Source organism: Chenopodium album, chromosome 21 (genome assembly GCF_948465745.1).
Source record: "Chenopodium album chromosome 21, dcCheAlbu1.1, whole genome shotgun sequence".
Taxonomy (NCBI): Eukaryota; Viridiplantae; Streptophyta; class Magnoliopsida; order Caryophyllales; family Amaranthaceae; genus Chenopodium; species Chenopodium album.
Window position 1 is genome coordinate 23,591,875 of NC_137854.1, and position 19,929 is coordinate 23,611,803.

Here is a 19,929-nt window from a genome sequence, read left to right on the forward strand (position 1 = left end):
GTCCGTGGTAGGCTTGAGGTCACGATATCGATACAAGTTTTGAACGGGTAAATTAAGTGTTTAAAGGCATATTGGATGGTTCAACCCACTCAATTGGAATCCCGGAGGGTATTAGGAACCATAGTAAACATCTCGGCAATTTTTATTTCCGGGCGAAAAAAAGTCAAAAACTTTCAAAATTGAAGGCTATAATCCACACTTTTTGAGGAATTTTTAGGTTACGGGGCCCGGTGGCGAAAAAACTTGAGACCCTAGGGGATACATCTTAGTGTCATACAATGACGTTTGGAACCATATATGACCCTTTTATGTTGCCATAAATGTCCGTGGTAGACTTGAGGTCACGATATCGGTGCAAGTTTGGAACGGGTAAATTGAGTGTTGAAAAGCATATTGGATGGTTCCACCCACTCAATTGGACTCCCGGAGGGTATTAGGAACCATGGTAAACATCTCGGCATTTTTTATTTTCGGGCGGAAAAAGGTCAAAAAATACCGAAATTGAAGGCTATAATCCACGCTTTTTGAGGAATTTTGAAGTTACGGGGCCCGGAGGCGAAAAGTCTTGAGACCCTAGGGGATACATCTTAGGGTCATATAATGACGTTTGGAACCATATATGACCCTTATATGTTGCCATAAATGTCCGTGGGAGGCTTGAGGTCACGATATCGGTGCAAGTTTGGAACGGGTAATTTGACTTTTTAAAGGATTATTGGATGGTTTCACCCACTCCATTGTACTACCGGAGGGTATTAGGAACCATGGTAAACTTCTCGGCAATTTTTATTTCCGGGCGAAAAAAGGTCAAAAAATTCCAAAATTGAAGGCTATAATCCACACTTTTTAAGGAATTTTGAGGTTACGGGGCCTGGTGGCGAAAATTCTTGAGACCCTAGGGGATACATCTTAGGGTCATATAATAAACGTTTAGAACCATATATGACCCTTGTATGTTGCCATAAATGTCCGTGGTAGGGTTGAGGTCACGATATCGGTGCAAGTTTGGAACGGGTAAATTGATTGTTTAAAGGCATATTGGATGGTTCCACCCACTCAATTGAAATCCCGGAGGGTATTAGGAACCATGGTAAACATCTCGGCAATTTTTATTTCCGGGCCAAAAAAAGTCAAAAACTTTCAAAATTAAAGGCTATAATCCACACTTTTTGAGGAATTTTTAGGTTACGGGGCCCAGTGGCGAAAAAACTTGAGACCCTAGGGGATACATCTTAGGGTCATATAATGAAGTTTGGAACCATATATGACCCTTATATGTTTCCATAAATGTCCGTGGTAGGCTTGAGGTCACGATATCGATACAAGTTTTGAACGGGTAAATTAAGTGTTTAAAGGCATATTGGATGGTTCAACCCACTCAATTGGAATCCCGGAGGGTATTAGGAACCATAGTAAACATCTCGGCAATTTTTATTTCCGGGCGAAAAAAAGTCAAAAACTTTCAAAATTGAAGGCTATAATCCACACTTTTTGAGGAATTTTTAGGTTACGGGGCCCGGTGGCGAAAAAACTTGAGACCCTAGGGGATACATCTTAGTGTCATACAATGACGTTTGGAACCATATATGACCCTTTTATGTTGCCATAAATGTCCGTGGTAGACTTGAGGTCACGATATCGGTGCAAGTTTGGAACGGGTAAATTGAGTGTTGAAAAGCATATTGGATGGTTCCACCCACTCAATTGGACTCCCGGAGGGTATTAGGAACCATGGTAAACATCTCGGCATTTTTTATTTTCGGGCGGAAAAAGGTCAAAAAATACCGAAATTGAAGGCTATAATCCACGCTTTTTGAGGAATTTTGAAGTTACGGGGCCCGGAGGCGAAAAGTCTTGAGACCCTAGGGGATACATCTTAGGGTCATATAATGACGTTTGGAACCATATATGACCCTTATATGTTGCCATAAATGTCCGTGGGAGGCTTGAGGTCACGATATCGGTGCAAGTTTGGAACGGGTAATTTGACTTTTTAAAGGATTATTGGATGGTTTCACCCACTCCATTGTACTACCGGAGGGTATTAGGAACCATGGTAAACTTCTCGGCAATTTTTATTTCCGGGCGAAAAAAGGTCAAAAAATTCCAAAATTGAAGGCTATAATCCACACTTTTTAAGGAATTTTGAGGTTACGGGGCCTGGTGGCGAAAATTCTTGAGACCCTAGGGGATACATCTTAGGGTCATATAATAAACGTTTAGAACCATATATGACCCTTGTATGTTGCCATAAATGTCCGTGGTAGGGTTGAGGTCACGATATCGGTGCAAGTTTGGAACGGGTAAATTGATTGTTTAAAGGCATATTGGATGGTTCCACCCACTCAATTGAAATCCCGGAGGGTATTAGGAACCATGGTAAACATCTCGGCAATTTTTATTTCCGGGCCAAAAAAAGTCAAAAACTTTCAAAATTAAAGGCTATAATCCACACTTTTTGAGGAATTTTTAGGTTACGGGGCCCGGTGGCGAAAAAACTTGAGACCCTAGGGGATACATCTTAGTGTCATACAATGACGTTTGGAACCATATGTGACCCTTTTATGTTGCCATAAATGTCCGTGGTAGACTTGAGGTCACGATATCGGTGCAAGTTTGGAACGGGTAAATTGAGTGTTTAAAGGCATATTGGATGGTTCCACCCACTCAATTGGACTCCCGGAGGGTATTAGGAACCATGGTAAACATCTCGGCAATTTTTATTTTCAGGCGAAAAAAGGTCAAAAAATACCAAAATTGAAGGCTATAATCCACGCTTTTTGAGGAATTTTGAAGTTACGGGGCCCGGAGGCGAAAAGTCTTGAGACCCTAGGGGATACATCTTAGGGTCATATAATGACGTTTGGAACCATATATGACCCTTATATGTTGCCATAAATGTCCGTGGGAGGCTTGAGGTCACGATATCGGTGCAAGTTTGGAACGGGTAATTTGACTTTTTAAAGGATTATTGGATGGTTTCACCCACTCCATTGTACTACCGGAGGGTATTAGGAACCATGGTAAACTTCTCGGCAATTTTTATTTCCGGGCGAAAAAAGGTCAAAAAATTCCAAAATTGAAGGCTATAATCCACACTTTTTAAGGAATTTTGAGGTTACGGGGCCTGGTGGCGAAAATTCTTGAGACCCTAGGGGATACATCTTAGGGTCATATAATAAACGTTTAGAACCATATATGACCCTTGTATGTTGCCATAAATGTCCGTGGTAGGGTTGAGGTCACGATATCGGTGCAAGTTTGGAACGGGTAAATTGATTGTTTAAAGGCATATTGGATGGTTCCACCCACTCAATTGAAATCCCGGAGGGTATTAGGAACCATGGTAAACATCTCGGCAATTTTTATTTCCGGGCCAAAAAAAGTCAAAAACTTTCAAAATTAAAGGCTATAATCCACACTTTTTGAGGAATTTTTAGGTTACGGGGCCCGGTGGCGAAAAAACTTGAGACCCTAGGGGATACATCTTAGTGTCATACAATGACGTTTGGAACCATATATGACCCTTTTATGTTGCCATAAATGTCCGTGGTAGACTTGAGGTCACGATATCGGTGCAAGTTTGGAACGGGTAAATTGAGTGTTTAAAGGCATATTGGATGGTTCCACCCACTCAATTGGACTCCCGGAGGGTATTAGGAACCATGGTAAACATCTCGGCAATTTTTATTTTCGAGCGAAAACAGGTCAAAAAATACCAAAATTGAAGGCTATAATCCACGCTTTTTGAGGAATTTTGAAGTTATGGGGCCCGAAGGCGAAAAGTCTTGAGACCCTAGGAGATACATCTTAGGGTCATATAATGACGTTTGGAACCATATATGACCCTTATATGTTGCCATAAATGTCCGTGGGAGGCTTGAGGTCACGATATCGGTGCAAGTTTGGAATGGGTAATTTTACTTTTTAAAGGATTATTGGATGGTTTCACCCACTCCATTGTACTACCGGAGGGTATTAGGAACCATGGTAAACTTCTCGGCAATTTTTATTTCCGGGCGAAAAAAGGTCAAAAAATTCCAAAATTGAAGGCTATAATCCACACTTTTTAAGGAATTTTGAGGTTACGGGGCCTGGTGGCGAAAATTCTTGAGACCCTAGGGGATACATCTTAGGGTCATATAATGACGTTTAGAACCATATATGACCCTTATATGTTGCCATAAATGTCCGTGGTAGGGTTGAGGTCACGATATCGGTGCAAGTTTGGAACGGGTAAATTGATTGTTTAAAGGCATATTGGATGGTTCCACCCACTCAATTGGAATCCCGGAGGGTATTAGGAACCATGGTAAACATCTCGGCAATTTTTATTTCCGGGCCAAAAAAAGTCAAAAACTTTCAAAATTAAAGGCTATAATCCACACTTTTTGAGGAATTTTTAGGTTACGGGGCCCGGTGGCGAAAAAACTTGAGACCCTAGGGGATACATCTTAGTGTCATACAATGACGTTTGGAACCATATATGACCCTTTTATGTTGCCATAAATGTCCGTGGTAGACTTGAGGTCACGATATCGGTGCAAGTTTGGAACGGGTAAATTGAGTGTTTAAAGGCATATTGGATGGTTCCACCCACTCAATTGGACTCCCAGAGGGTATTAGGAACCATGGTAAACATCTCGGCAATTTTTATTTTCGGGCGAAAAAGGTCAAAAAATACCAAAATTGAAGGCTATAATCCACGCTTTTTGAGGAATTTTGAAGTTACGGGGCCCGGAGGCGAAAAGTCTTGAGACCCTAGGGGATACATCTTAGGGTCATATAATGACGTTTAGAACCATATATGACCCTTATATGTTGCCATAAATGTCCGTGGGAGGCTTGAGGTCACGATATCGGTGCAAGTTTGGAACGGGTAATTTGACTTTTTAAAGGATTATTGGATGGTTTCACCCACTCCATTGTACTACCGGAGGGTATTAGGAACCATGGTAAACTTCTCGGCAATTTTTATTTCCGGGCGAAAAAAGGTCAAAAAATTCCAAAATTGAAGGCTATAATCCACACTTTTTAAGGAATTTTGAGGTTACGGGGCCTGGTGGCGAAAATTCTTGAGACCCTAGGGGATACATCTTAGGGTCATATAATAAACGTTTAGAACCATATATGACCCTTGTATGTTGCCATAAATGTCCGTGGTAGGGTTGAGGTCACGATATCGGTGCAAGTTTGGAACGGGTAAATTGATTGTTTAAAGGCATATTGGATGGTTCCACCCACTCAATTGAAATCCCGGAGGGTATTAGGAACCATGGTAAACATCTCGGCAATTTTTATTTCCGGGCCAAAAAAAGTCAAAAACTTTCAAAATTAAAGGCTATAATCCACACTTTTTGAGGAATTTTTAGGTTACGGGGCCCGGTGGCGAAAAAACTTGAGACCCTAGGGGATACATCTTAGTGTCATACAATGACGTTTGGAACCATATATGACCCTTTTATGTTGCCATAAATGTCCGTGGTAGACTTGAGGTCACGATATCGGTGCAAGTTTGGAACGGGTAAATTGAGTGTTTAAAGGCATATTGGATGGTTCCACCCACTCAATTGGACTCTCGGAGGGTATTAGGAACCATGGTAAACATCTCGGCAATTTTTATTTTCGAGCGAAAAAAGGTCAAAAAATACCAAAATTGAAGGCTATAATCCACGCTTTTTGAGGAATTTTGAAGTTACGGGGCCCGGAGGCGAAAAGTCTTGAGACCCTAGGAGATACATCTTAGGGTCATATAATGACGTTTGGAACCATATATGACCCTTATATGTTGCCATAAATGTCCGTGGGAGGCTTGAGGTCACGATATCGGTGCAAGTTTGGAATGGGTAATTTGACTTTTTAAAGGATTATTGGATGGTTTCACCCACTCCATTGTACTACCGGAGGGTATTAGGAACCATGGTAAACTTCTCGGCAATTTTTATTTCCGGGCGAAAAAAGGTCAAAAAATTCCAAAATTGAAGGCTATAATCCACACTTTTTAAGGAATTTTGAGGTTACGGGGCCTGGTGGCGAAAATTCTTGAGACCCTAGGGGATACATCTTAGGGTCATATAATGACGTTTAGAACCATATATGACCCTTATATGTTGCCATAAATGTCCGTGGTAGGGTTGAGGTCACGATATCGGTGCAAGTTTGGAACGGGTAAATTGATTGTTTAAAGGCATATTTGATGGTTCCACACACTCAATTGGACTACCGGTGGGTATTAGGAACCATGGTAAACAACTCGGCAATTTTTATTTCCGGGCCAAAAAAAGTCAAAAACTTTCAAAATTAAAGGCTATAATAATCCACACTTTTTGAGGAATTTTTAGGTTACGGGGCCCGGTGGCGAAAAAACTTGAGACCCTAGGGGATACATCTTAGTGTCATACAATGACGTTTGGAACCATATATGACCCTTTTATGTTGCCATAAATGTCCGTGGTAGACTTGAGGTCACGATATCGGTGCAAGTTTGGAACGGGTAAATTGAGTGTTTAAAGGCATATTGGATGGTTCCACCCACTCAATTGGACTCCCAGAGGGTATTAGGAACCATGGTAAACATCTCGGAAATTTTTATTTTCGGGCGAAAAAAGGTCAAAAAATACCAAAATTGAAGGCTATAATCCACGCTTTTAGAGGAATTTTGAGGTTACGAGGCCTGTTGGCGAAAAGTCATGAGACCCTAAGGGATACATCTTAGGGTCATATAATGACGTTTGGAACCATATATGATCCTTATATGTTGCCATAAATGTCCGTGGTAGGCTTGAGGTCACGATATCGGAGCAAGTTTGGAACGGGCAAATTGAGTGTTTAAAGGCATATTGGATGGTTCCACCCACTCAATTGGAATCCCGGAGGATATTAGGAACCATGGTAAACATCTCGGCAATTTTTATTTCCGGTCGAAAAAAAGTCAAAAACTTTCAAAATTGAAGGCTATAATCCACACTATTTGAGGAATTTTGAGGTTACGGGGCCCAGTGGCGAAAAATCTTGAGACCTTAGGGGATACATCTTAGTGTCATATAATGACGTTTGGAACCATATATGACCCTTATATGTTGCCATAAATGTCCGTGGTAGGCTTGAGGTCACGATATCGGTGCAAGTTTGGAACGAGTAAAATGACTGTTTAAAGGCATATAAGATGGTTCCACCCACTCAATTGGACTCTCGGAGGGTATTAGGAACCATGGTAAACATCACGACAATTTTTATTTCCGGGCGAAAAAGGTCAAAAAATTCCAAAATTGAAGACTATAATCCACGCTTTTTGAGGAATTTTGAGGTTACGGGGCCCGGTGGCGAAAAGTGTTGAGACCCTAGGGGATACATCTTAGGGTCATATAATGACGTTTGGAACCATATATGACCCTTATATGTTGCCATAAATGTCCGTGGTAGGGTTGAGGTCACGATATCGGTGGAAGCTTGCAATGGGTAAATTGACTGTTTAAACGCATATTAGATGGTTCCACCCTCTCAATTGGACTCCCGGAGGGTATGAAGAACCATGGTTAACATCTCGGCAATTTTTATTTCCGGGCGAAAAAGGTCAAAAAATTCCAAAATTAAAGGCTATAATCCACGCTTTTTGAGGAATTTTGAGGTTACGGGGCACGGTAGCGAAAAGTCTTGAGACCCTAGGGGATACATCTTAGGGTCATATAATGACGTTTGGAACCATATATGACCCTTATATGTTGCCATAAATGTCCGTGGTAGGGTTGAGGTCACGATATCGGTTCAAGTTTGGAACGGGTAAATTGACTGTTTAAAGGCATATTGGATGGTTCCACCCACTCAATTGGACTCCAGGAGCGTATTAGGAACCATGGTAAACATTTTGGCAATTTTTATTTCCGGGCGGAAAAAGGTCAAAAAATTTCAAAATGTCCGTGGTACGCTTGGGGTCACGATATCGGTGCAAGTTTGGAACGGGTATAATGACTATTTAAAGGCATATTGGACGGTTCCACCCACTCAATTGGACTCCTGGAGGGTATTAGGAACCATGGTAAACATCTCAGAAATTTTTATTTCCGGGCGAAAAAAGGTCAAAAAATTCCAAAATTGAAGGCTATATAATCCACGCTTTTTGAGGTATTTTGAGGTTACGGGGCCCGGTGGCGAAAAGTCTTGAGACCCTAGGGGATACATCTTGGGGTCATATAATGACGTTTGGAACCATAAATGACCTTTATATGTTTCCATAAATGTCCGTTGTAGGCTTGAGGTCACGATATCGGTGCAAGTTTGGAACGGGTAAATTGGCTGTTTAAAGGCATATTGGATGGTTCCACCCACTCAATGGGACTCCCAGAGGGTATTAGGAACCATGGTAAATATCTCGGCTATTTTTATTTCCGGGCCAAAAAAGTTCAAAAAATTCCAAAATTGAAGGTTATAATCCACGCTTTTTGAGGAATTTTGAGGTTACTACTAGTAGAAAAATACAAAAAGGCACCGAGCTGTGGCCACCAGTTTTTAAAAATCTGTGGGGAAAAAATGGTCGGGATTAGGCTTTTTTTAATTACCACCGGTTGAAACTGAACTGTTGGCATATGTTTTAAAGGCCACCAGTTCCAACCGGTGGCAAGAATAATAATTAAAAAAAAATCGCCCCTCTATTTTCTTTCACTTGTAGCGTTGTCTCTCTCTTTCCTCTTTCTCGTGTTCTTTCTCTCTCTTCTCTCTCCTCTCTCCTTAACTAGATCTCCCTCTTCTCTCTCTCGATCCAAGCAACGGCGGTAGTGGCGCAAGGAGCTGATACAAACCCACCTCTCGTCGTTTCCCCCTCGCGAAATGATTTTCCCTAAAGGTTCGTGCTTTTTTCTTATTTTCTCTTTAATTAATTTCTTTATTTCGTGGTTTTTGAGTTTTTATTTTTTTCAAATTTACAATTTCATGTTTTCGAAAACCAAGGGTTTTTAGATTTTTGAAATTAATTCTATATTTCCCCATATAATTTGTTCCTTTCTCAATTGCATGCAGCACCGCAATTACTGAAGTTTGACAACATTTCATTGTCAGATTTCTTGAAATCATATAGACTTGTGTTTTTTAGCTTTCTAATTACTGATGTGCAGTGGAGCGAACCAGGGTACGGGATTTAACCCGGGTATTGTGGCCATGTGAAGGTTGGGTATGGTGATGAGTTTGATGATGATGAGGTAAAGGATCTCTCTTGATAATTTTTCTGCATTTTCGTGGTAATCTGACCCTAATTACAGAAGAAATTGAACTTGATATGGGGCTTATCGATTTTGTCTTTGATATGTAAATGCACGTAGGTTTGTTACGTTGAGATTTGATTTATATCTGTGATCAATGTTGAATGTTGGTTTTGTCTATAAATCACTTAATTTTTAAGAGATAGGTATGTACGAACTCAATTTTGGTCAAACAATTTAATATTGAAGTACTGTTTTTTGCTCGCAAGATTTGTCAATATTTTGTGTGTATAGTAATTGTTTCTCGCATAGGTTTGCTGTGATGGCTATGGTGTTTGGGAGCATGCTGAGTGTGCTGAAACCTGTGGCAAAAATCTCAAGGTTGGTTCACTCTTTGTTTTTGTTTTATTGACAAGACCTGGTGCTTGTAAAGACTGTTTTTAGAGGATTTACTTGTACATTCTGTTTTTATCTAAGGATTTGGAAGATGCGGAATATTACTGCCCTGATTGCAAGCCAAAGTTTGCATTTGAGCCATCATACTCTGTAGCTCTACCTGAAGTCAAGCCAAAGTACGTGTTTACTTCTGTTTGTTGTTACTGTTACTTTACTTTCATCGTTATCATCATTATTAATATTGTTATGGATAATTTATTATAGATTTACAGTAAATACTTTTTAATTATTACTATTATTGTTGTTTTTGGCATTTATACAACCTATTTTGAGCTCAAACAATTTAGTAAGAGTTACTATTGTATGATACAGACAACCCGTGCCATCCGATGAGGTAACTGTTGTGTGCAATGGTATGGAGGCATCATATATCCTAAGTCTTCACTTGTAAGTTCTAAAGGTTACAAAAATTATATATTATGCTCTTTTAAATTCTTTTTTTTTTACATTTTGCAAACAATCTGCTATTAATTTGATTACCTGTGCTCTTCTTTTTAGGGTTGTGTGTAAGTGTGGTGAATGTGGGACAAGGAAGTATTCATTAAATGGATGGGAAAAGCACAGTGGTTGTAGAGCCAAGAAATGGAAGCATAGCATCAAAGTCAAAGGCTCAATGATCCCCTTGCATCAGTGGGTAAGGCAGTCCTATCTGCTTTAATTTGAATATGTCAAAACATTATGATTATCTTGGATTTAGCAAGCATAGTTGTCGTTTGGTGGTCTCCTTGTACAGTGTGATCATACTCAATACTCACACTGTCGGATTTCTGAATCACTTATGATGAAGGATATGAGATCATTTAAGGGATAGACCCTTGATAGTTTTTCATAGTATTTGTTTAAGCAAGGATATTATAAGAAATTCAATATATCTTTGCTTTTTGGTTGTTGTTCCCTTGTTTTCATTGTTGGATGTAATTAAGGATATTCTAAGAAATCCAATTATGTATCTTTATTTTATGGATCTTTTTCGGATTATATACGGAGTACTTCATTTATTTAGTTTGTAATGTGAATGGTTTTTTTTTTTTTTTTTTTTTGTATCTGAATTTGCTAGGAATATACATGTGTATTACCTCTGATTGTTTGAAGCTTTAATTGCGAATTAAAGTGTCTAGAATTTTCTTGATTTTCAATCTAAATCGATGTTTTGTCCTCCTAATCGTTCGAAAAATTAAGCAAGGATATGTTTAGTGCAAAATTTTAATGAGATAGATGATATTTATGCAACCTCTGATGAATTTTTGTATTAGAAACACCAAGATATATGGATAATAGATTAGTAGGAACGATCAGTTGGGAAATGCTATATCTGCATATTAATGCATTAATTGAAATAAAGTACTCAGATTTTGTATGTTGGTTATAACCGAGTCTAGCAGTAGGTTTGCTGAATTTAAATGACATTTCCTAGTGTTGATACAAAGGACTAGTGTTGATACAAAGATCCATGGTAAACATCTCGGCAATTTTTATTTCCAGGCGAAAAAAGGTAAAAAAATTCCAAAATAGAAGGCCATACTCCACACTTTTTGAGGAATTTTGAGGTTACGGGGCCGGGTGGCGAAAAGCCTTGATAGCCTAGGGGATACATCTTAGGGTCATATAATGACGTTTGGAACCATATATGACACTCATATGTTGCCATAAATGTCCGTGGTAGGCTTAAGGTCACGATATCCGTGAAAGTTTGGAACGGGTAAATTGACTGTTTAAAGGCATATTGGATGGTTCCATCCACTCAATTGGAATCCCTGAGGGTATTAGGAACCATGGTAAGCATCTCGACAATTTTTATTTAAGGGCGAAAAAAGGTCGAAAAATTCCAAAATTCAAGGCTATAATCTACGCTTTTTGAGGAATTTTGAGGTTACGGGACCCGGTGGCGAAAAGTCTTGAGACCCTAGAAGATACGTCTTACTGTCACATAATGACGTTTGGACCCATATATGACCCTTATATGTTGCCATAATTGTCCGTGGTAGGATTGAGGTCACGATATCGGTGCAAGTTTGGAACGGGTAAATTGACTGCTTAAAGGCATATTGGATGGTTCCACCCACTCAATTGGACTCCCGGAGGGTATTAGGAACCATGTTAAACATCTCGGTAATTTTTATTTCCGAGCGAAACAGGCCAAAAAATTCCAAAATTGAAGGCTATAATCCACGCTTTTTGAGGAATTTTGAGGTCACGGGGACCAGTGGCGAAAAGTCTTGAGACCCTAGGGGATACATCTTACGGTCATATAATGATGTTTGGAACCATATATGACCCTTTTATGTTGCCATAAATGTCCGTGGTAGGCTTGAGGTCATGATATCGGTGCAAGTTTGGAACGAGTAAATTGACTGTTTAATGGAATATTGGATGGTTCCACCCACTCAATTGGACTCCTGGAGGGTATTAGGAACCATGGTAAACATCTCGTCAATTTTTATTTCCGGGCAAAAAAAGGTTAAAAAATTCCAAAATTAAAGGCTATAATCCACGCTTTTTGAGGAATTTTGAGTTTACGGGGCCCGGTGGCGAAAAGTCTTGAGACCCTAGGGGATACATCTTAGGGTCATATAATTATATTTAGAACCATATATGACCCTTATATGTCGCAATAAATGTCCGTGGTAGGCTTGAGTTCACGATATCGGTGCAAGTTTGGAACGGGTAAATTGACTGTTTAAAGGCATATTGGATGGTTCCACCCACTCAATTGGACTCCCGGAGGGTATTAGGAACAATGGTAAACATGTCGGCAATTTTTATTTCCGGAAGAAAAAAGGTCAAAAAATTCTAAAATTGAAGGTTATAATCCACGTGTTTAGAGGAATTTTGAGGTTAGGGGGCCCGGTGGCGAAAAGTCTTGAGACCCTAGGGGATACATCTTAGGGTCATATAATGATGTTTGGAACCATATATGACCCTTATATGTTTCCATAAATGTTCGTGGTAGGCTGGAGGTCAAGATATCGGTGCAAGTTTGGAACAAATAATTGACTATTTAAAGGCATATTGTATGGTTCCACCCACTCAATTGGACTCCCGGTGGGTATTAGAAACCATGATAAACATCTCGGCAATTTTTATATGCAGGCGAATAAAGGTCAAAAAATTCCAAAATTGAAGGCTATAATCCACGTTTTTAGAGGAATTTTGAGTTTACGGGGCCCGATGGCGAAAAGTGTTGAGACCCTAGGGGATACATCTTAGGGTCATATAATGACGTTTGGAACCATTTATGACCCTTATATGTTTCCATAAATGTCCGTGGTAGGCTTGAGGTCAAGATATCGGTGCAAGTTTGGAAGGGGTAAATTGATTGTTTAAAGGCATATTTGATGGTTCCACACACTCAATTGGACTACCGGTGGGTATTAGGAACCATGGTAAACAACTCGGCAATTTTTATTTCCGGGCGAAAAAAGGTAAAAAAATTCCAAAATTGAAGGCTATATAATCCACGCTTTTTGAGGAATTTTGAGGTTACGGGGCCCGGTGGCGGAAAGTCTTGAGACCCTTGGGGATACATCTTAGGGTCATAAAATGACGTTTGGAACACTATATGACCCTTATATGTTGTCATAAATGTCCGTCGTAGGATTAAGGTCACGATATCGGTGCATGTTTGGAACGGTTAAATTGACTGTTTAAAGGCATATTGGATGGTTCCACCCACTCAATTGGACTCCCGTAGGGTATTAGGAATCATGGTAAACATCTTGGCAATTTTTATTTCCGGGCGAAAAAAGGTCAAAAAATTTCAAAATTGAAGGCTATAATCCACGCTTTTGGAGGATTTTTGAGGTTACGGGCCCAATGGCTAAAAGTCTTGAAACCCTAGGGGATACATCTTAGGGTCATATAATGACGTTTCGAACCATATATGACCCTTATATTTTTCCATAAATGTCCGTGGTAGGCTTGAGGTCACGATATCAGTGCAAGTTTGGAACGGGTAAATTGACTATTTAAAGGCATATTGAATGGTTCCACCCACTCAATTGGACTCCCAGAGGGTATTGGAACCATGGTAAATATCTCGGTAATTTTTATTTTCGGGCGAAAAAAGGTAAAAAAACTCCAAAATTGAAGGCAATAATCCATTCTTTTTGAGGAATTTTGAGGTTACAAGGGCCCGGTGGCGAAAAGTCTTGAGACCCTAGGGGATACATCTTAGGGTCATATACTGAAGCTTGGAACCGTATCTGACCCTTATATGTTTCCATAAATGTCAGTGGTAGGCTTGAGGTCACGATATCAGTGCAAGTTTGGAACGGGTAAATTGACTTTTTAAAGGCATATTGGATGGTTCCACCCACTCAATTGGACTCCCGGAGGGTATTAGGAACCATGGTAAACACCTCGGCAATTTTATTTCTGAACGAAAAAAGGTCAAAAAATTCCAAAATTGAATGCTATAAATCCACGCGTTTTGAGGGATTTTGAGGTTACGGGGCCCGGTGGCGAAAAGTCTTGAGACCGTAGGGGATACATCTGAGGGTCATATAATGACGTTTGGAACCATATATGGCAATTATATGTTGCCATAAATATCTGTGGTAGGCTTGAGGTCACGATATCGGTGCCAGTTTGGAACGGGTAAATTGACTGTTTAATGGCATATTGGATGGTTCCACCCACTCAATTGGACTCCCGAAGGGTATTAGGAACCATGGTAAACGTCTCGGCAATTTTATTTCCGGGCGAAAAAAGGTCAAAAAATTCCAAAATTGAAGGCTATAATCCTCGCTTTTTGAGGAATTTTGAGGTTACGGGGCCCGGTGGCGAAAAGTCTTGATACCCTAGGGGATACATCTTGAAGTTTGGAACCATATATGACCCTTATATGTTGCGATAAATGTCCGTGGTACGCTTGAGGTCAAGATATCGGTGCTAGTTTGGAAAGGGTAAATTGACTATTTAAAGGCATATTAGTTGGTTCCACACACTCAATTGAACTCCTGGAGGGTATTAGGAACCATGGTAAATGTTTCGGGGTTTTTTGAGTCCCTTGGGAGAGTTACAACACTAAGACTGGATGCTCGCTTGGATGCCTGTACCTGCAAAACAACGGAGCACCGAATGGTAGGTGGTCCGCCTCCGAAGCTTAAGTTAGTCTAAGTCCGAAGAATAAGGTGCGGAATGTAAAGGGTTATCTGCTCGGATTCCGAGCTCAGGTGTACTGTTCTCTTGAGAGTGACAGTTCTAATAATGAATGGTAATCACTGAGTATATCTCGTATTGAATGTCAAGATGTCTCACGTTGTGTATGTGTCACGTAGCCATAAATGAGGAGGTCATCTCCTATTTATAGGCTTCTCGAAAAACGTGCACTCCCTAGGGAATATTCACGCAGCTTTTGCAGACCTCGGGATTTGGGCTTGAAAGCCGCCAATCCCAGGTCCTTTTATCCGTCTGCCACGTTTCGTTCCCTGAGTGGTCCAAGGTGGCGCCCCTTTCAGTGACACGTGGCGGACTCTGATTGGGCCAACTGGCCTAGGGTATTTTTACCCAAATCATTTGCCCCTCACAGGTGACACGCGCTTGCCACGTGTTGCCTGTGACAGGTGACAGCATCCGACTGGTCGGATTTTGAATAGTTACTGTGGAGGGAAAGTTTTAGGGTTTTTAACCCTTCTATAAATAGAAAGTTTTCACCCCCCGAATCTTTTACACCTTTGCGAATCTTTGGAGAATCTCTGACTTTTGACTTTAAGAATCTCAAAATTCCCTAAGTGTTTCTTAGTTCTCAAGCATCCGACACTCGGCCCGCTGTCCGACGGTTCTCAGCTAACCAAGCGTCTCTTCACCCTTCTTCTAAAGGTAACGCCTGTTTCTTCTTTTATTTCTCATTTTTTCTTTGTTTTCGAAAAAATGGTTTCCCAATCGCATGCGGCACAGTATAGGATAGTATCAGCCGGTCACCGGGGACGGCTGAATCTAGAACTTGCAGTGCCGACTGCTTGACCAGCGACTGTGCTTTGCGAACTTCTCCGAATCTGACTTGTTTCGCGTCTGTGCAGGACACGATGGCCAGAACAAAAAGAACAGCAAGAAAACCCAACTCCGATGGATCTTTTTTCCCGTCGGATGGTTCAACTCTTTATTCTGACGGCTCAATGAGGGTGCCTCGAAGTGAGGTGTCGGAACACCCTGATAGCCCTTCTTATCTTTCTCCTATCCCTACTTATTACCATTCGCCCTATTCAAGCGGTACTCCTAGTGATAGGATACTGGAGGAGGCAGATGAAACCTATGCAGCCGGGCCTTCTGAACAGGCGCCGGAAGAGAGTCTAAGGGAGGACCCTGCTAGCACCAGTCGGCAGTCCCTTAGCTCTGATGACAGTTCTGATGACGAGTCGGCCTCGTCATCTTCTTCAGATAATGCCTCCGCCTCTTCAGGGAAGGCAAGGACCAGAATAGACGCTGCCAGGGAGTCTTTGGCAGTTGAGAGGGGGGAATCCTGGGCCGAGCCGAGCGCTTCCAGGCGCTTGGAGAAAGCCCCCTACTATCATCATGTTCCGCAGAGCAGGCGGAACACCATGGAAAACGGCCTTACAAGTTTTAAGCGTAAGGTTGTTCTGGGACATGGCTTCACTTTGTGCGTCCCCAATAAGGACGACACCATTACTTGGCCGAGTATGGCCAGCTAGTAAGACCGAGCATTCGGTTGTTATGAGGCGGCCTTTCAGGCTGGCTTGCGCTTCCCTCTCCACCCGGCCGTGGAGAGGATTTTGGATGGATACCAACTTGGTATCTGGCAACTCGTACCCAATTCATGGATCAATATTCTGGGGTACGTTGCCGCCTGCGAGATGCTGGAAGTGGAGGCGAGCTTTGAAGCATTCGCCCACATGCATTATCTTAGCAGGGCGCCTGCTAGGGGTGGCGAGGGCTGGTACACCTTGACTACTTGCAAGGGGTACATGATGGCTGTCGGCAAAGAGAACAAGTGGAAAGACTGGAGAACTAAGTTCTACATAGTCAAAACTACTGACCGCCGCCTGAACCAATAGTATAACAGGTGGAACAAGGATCCACCTCTCCTAGCAGGCAGGAGTGCATTGCCAGCTCTTCCTAGACGAGCAAAGGAGGAGATCATGGACGCGGGTTTGTTCACCGTGTCTGTGAAGACGAATGATGAGGGGGACAAGGAAGTCACCCCTCAATGCTATCTCCCTTTGTACAAATGGTTTGAGGAAGGGACGTTCTTGGCCGCTTGTGGGCTAAGCACTGAGTTGCCGAGAGGTAGTCGGCCGTCTGTTTAATATGCCATATTTATTTTGCTTGTCTTCACTTGTTAAATGAGACTCACGCTTGATTCTTTTTTGCAGACAAAGCGATGGAGAAACTCTCGGCCTCCAGGAAGCCGGCTGTATCTGCTGCCAGATACAGATCAAACGTCCTTGACAGGACGGAAGCCACCACTGCAAGGGTGGAAGAGCAGCAACCAGCCGGTACCCCAGGGGTGAGATTTTGTACTTAGCATTTTTCTGATTAATGCTTATCCTTTGCCGAATGTTTACTGACCTTTGTTTTGTCTTCAATGACACAGGGTAACTCCTCCAAATCCCCGTCCAAACCATCCGACCCTAAGCTCCAAAAGACTAGGGTGGGTGATGTGAGCGCATCCGGCAAGGGCGGCGGGAAGAACGTTGCTCATAAGCCCAAGAGGCCCTCAGACGCCCCTGCTGGTGAGAAGAGGTTTCTGGGGGAAAAGCCCCCCTCTTCTTCCGGTAAGGAGAGGCTTTTGGGGAAAAAGCCCGCCTCTTCTACCGGTCAGAAGAGGGTTCTTGGGGAAGAGGAGGTGGATGAGGAAGATGGTAAGGACCATTCGTCCCCTTTTCAAGTTATCCATACTTGAGTACTTTTCTAACTTTTTCTTCTTCAGTTCCCATACAGAGGCCGACTGTAGTTCAAATGGCCAAGTCCATGCTGAGGGCGATTGATCCGGATGATAAAGCATCCGTCAGAAGAGTCGGCACCCTAGACCTTGATGGTATTCTAGGGAATCTTTGTGAGGTAGACTTAGCCTTGCCTTAGCATTCGTCTCTCTCTTTTATCCGCCTGGTTCTTAACCATCCGGCTTCTTTTTGCAGGCCATGCTACGCGTCCAAGGGCTTGGAAAACCCCTCAAGGAGAAGTCCAAAGGGGTAAAAGCTGCTAAGGCTCAGGCCGAGTCCGCCTTGGATAGGGCTCAATTTGATATTGCTCAGAATGAATTTCTGACGCTTGATATGATGTATTCGCAGTCGGAGGCCAATCTGCAGGTGAAGAAGGATCTGGACTCGGCCCGCCTTCAGGTCTCCAACCTCAAGAAGGAGATCAAATCCCTTAAGGCGGAGCTCGAGCCCCTTCAGTATGCCAAGGATGAGGCCGAAAGGGCCTAGAATAGAGTGAGCCGCCTGGAGCATAAACTCACCAAGCAGGAGCTCCAGCTGAGGACCAAGTTCGAGTCCCGTGCCGAGCAAGAGAGATCTGAACTGGTCAAACAAATGATCAGGGACAATGAGATCATCATGCGGGACACTTGGGCGGCTGTTCAGCCAGGCTCGGACTATCAGATTTGGAAGTCCAAGTTTCATGAGCTCAACAAAGCTCTCGACGATCGCCTCCTTGAGGAGATGGAAGAAGCTTCCAAGGCTGATGTTGAGGCCGAGGCTGCTGAAGGCTCTGGGTCCGACTCTTCTGAGGAGTCGTCCTCTAGGGAGGAGGACGGAGATCAGGCGGAGGAGCGAGAGAAAGATGATGCAGAGCAGCCGAAGGACAACAGGCCGGCTGCCAATGAAGAGGCTCTCCCCTAATCACTTAAGCTTTTATTTTTTCTGTTTCTGCGGCCGAATGGCCATGTACTTGCTTTTCCGGCCTGTGTGCCGAGTATTTATGTATCTTTACCGACCGAGGGGTCGGGTAATTTGACAATTTCCCTGGCTTTGCCAGGTAACAATTTAACCAATCGTCTGGTGGCGATTGGTCATTTTTAATTTGAATCATTCGGCCATTTGGCTGAAGTTTTTTCATTCTGCCCTTTGAATTGTTTGAAATTTTTGCATGTTTTTTGGTTAAGTATTATAACCTGTATACCATGCGAATGTTCTTGCCCCTGGACGGATGTCGAGTGGTTTCGGTTTATGAGATTGATTGACTTGGAAATTATTGATACTTATAAGAGTATTCATGGTTTCTAAGTAAATCAATCACTATAGTGATTGCCCCAAACCACGCGGCAGACGTCCATCCAGAATTTGGCAAAAATAATTGTTCATTCGGCCATTGGCTCGAACAGAACTCAAATTTCCAACTTAGCTGTTATGCTAAGGAAAAATCCCCGCCTGTTCTGCCCCATAGGCAAAAACAGGCGCATCCGGCCATTGGCCTCATTGAGATTAAAGTGTTAAGTCTGGGACTTAACTTATTTTCGTTAAATTAATTCGTCCGCCTGTCTTGTCCCATAGGTAAGGATCAGGCGGCATCCGGCTGATAGCCTCGAAGTGCTAAGTAGTTAAGTTAACGCATTTTTATAAAAATTTTCCGCCTGTTTTGCCCCTGAGCTAAAACAGGCGCATCCGGCTTTATGCCTCGGTTAGCCTCTACTTATGAAACAGTGACCGTTTCCGAACTGTGCTAGAACAGATCCTTAGCATTCGGTTGGGCCGCTTGTATATTCGTAGAGCAATGTGCCACCCAAATGGGAGATGCTTCTCCTCGACGAATTCACCTTAATGGGCGTCGCCGGTTATCTGACTCATGTTGGAGCAGACGGTCATACTCATGTTGGAGCAGACGATCATACTCATGTTGGAGCAGACTGTGACCATTCGGTCTCTTTTTATATATATCTGGCCTTAGGCCTCGTAATTGATTAAGTAAATGTTGGTATAAACTTAATAAAATTTCATAGGAACGACTGTTTAGAACAATCGGCTCCTTCAAAGGGTTTGGGACGTCTGCTGTTGAGACAGACGCCTTTCAAACATATTGGCCGTCTGTAGCTGGTACAGACGGTGCTGAAAATAATAAAAGTTTGAAAAAGTGAAACATATTCTCATTAACAAACCTTTGAGATAACAAAATTGAAGCATTTACATTCGTACTTAGAAGTAGTACTTTTTCAAGTTGTCTACATTCCAAGTTCTGGGCAGCTGCCTGCCGTCTGGTTCTTCCAGGCGGTAGGTGCCGTCTCTTATTTCCTCATAGATTCGGTAGGGGCCTTCCCAATTTGGGGTTAGCTTTCCTGCTCATTCGCCCTACCGACTGCTTCCATTTTTCGTAGCACAAAGTCCCC

General features: G+C 42.2%; 1 long non-coding RNA gene across 1 annotated transcript; it reads left to right on the plus strand.

Moving 5' to 3' along the window:
• Positions 1-8,654: 8,654 nt before the first annotated feature.
• LOC145603095 (uncharacterized) lies at positions 8,655-10,487 on the plus strand. The gene is made up of 5 exons (XR_014104685.1): positions 8,655-8,839; positions 9,108-9,191; positions 9,504-9,572; positions 9,669-9,763; positions 9,960-10,487. It is a non-coding gene; the product is annotated as an uncharacterized LOC145603095 (long non-coding RNA).
• The last annotated feature ends 9,442 nt before the right edge of the window (positions 10,488-19,929 follow it).